Here is a 1,521-nt window from a genome sequence, read left to right on the forward strand (position 1 = left end):
AYAATCTTACTAAGGACTATCACGGATGGGAACTCCCACATGAATCCATCAACCTAGCATCTTTAAGATAGCCATAATATGTTTATTCTGTGCTTCCCTACTTGACAACCACAAGAGAAAAGACAAAGAAATTACAACTCAAAATAAGGTGGGGTGAGAGGAGGGAAGGGAGAAGACAACTCTTCAGTCAATGAACATCTTTTCTACAGCTTTTCAGAGAAAAAAAACCCAAGAAGCCACAAAAATTTACCAAGTACCCACCCTATTTCAGTGAAATAAAACCATTCTTGCCAACCATTCTTGGTTATACCAAATCTTTTAAGTGGTGCCAATCTATGAGAGATTGCATGCTCAAGACTGGAGCATCTCCCAAGTGTGTCTGAGGGTTTGAAAAACCAGCTCAGTAGCACTGCTTTTAAATTTACCAGAACTTCAAACAAAATCTCAGTCATAGCAGGTAAGACATGGAGAAGGCTGGGAGAGAAAGCAGCTACAGGATGAAAGAAATAACACAGATTTAAATAATTTTGTTTTAATGGACTCTTTAAATGTATCATCTTTAAAGTCACTGTTAATACGGAGAGTTCTATAAACGAGCAGCACAAACCCTCACCTAATTTAATATATACAACTGAAAATTTACAAGACCTGACACCATAGCCTGTTTGTATATGCTTTTATAATTGTTATTTTTCAATGTATTCTTTTATAAGATGTAGAACTTTTTTGTTGTACAAGATCACATTACTTGCATAAGGCCCTGTCAGCTTCCTAAAAAAGTTGTTTTGTGCCTCTGTTATATTTTGACATAACTAGCATGTTTGTGGCCTGCTACCTTTCTTCACTGGTGTGTAAACTTCACTGTTTATTAAGTATCAGTAAGGCTATATATTTTTCTTGAAAATCTGGTTGGCCATCAGTGAGCCCACCTGGAAGCCAACTCAGTCACTGTAGGAGTAGCACAAAAATCTTTGGGCAATGGTTTTGTAATGTTGAAGGTAACTCCCCCTAGCCATCTATGACCATCCGGGGCTCAGTTTATCCTTATCTATGATATGTTTCAGAGAAATTCACTTTGCCCATGCTCAAAGACAACTAGAAGCTGCCTGGTGCTGCACAGAGCACTTGCTGAGAAACAAGATACACTAGCTTGGATTTGGCAATTCACTAAAATTTCCACTCATCTGGGAGTCTGGGCAGAGTAAACATGAATTTGTGTGCAAAATACTGTGCAGCCATTTCCCCTGCAGGGACAAATCTCATAAGGACACTCCCCTCACATCGCCTTCAAAGTGGTGAGAGAGGGTTAAAGTGACAGCCAAGTGAGCAATTCAAGTGGGATTAAAAAAGAATTAGATCTGGATTTAGAATGGTGAATGTTTGAAAATAAATTGTTATCTTAAGAGCCTGCATGCACACAAGGTTATCTACCTGACAGTTCTACAGAGACTGTGAACTCCTTGGGAAGGGTCTTTTTTTTTTTTTTTTTTTTTTTTTTTAATTATGGCATATAAGATATGG

This window comes from Apteryx rowi, unplaced genomic scaffold, assembly GCF_003343035.1.
Source record: "Apteryx rowi isolate R43461 unplaced genomic scaffold, aptRow1 scaffold_19, whole genome shotgun sequence".
NCBI lineage: Eukaryota > Metazoa > Chordata > Aves > Apterygiformes > Apterygidae > Apteryx > Apteryx rowi.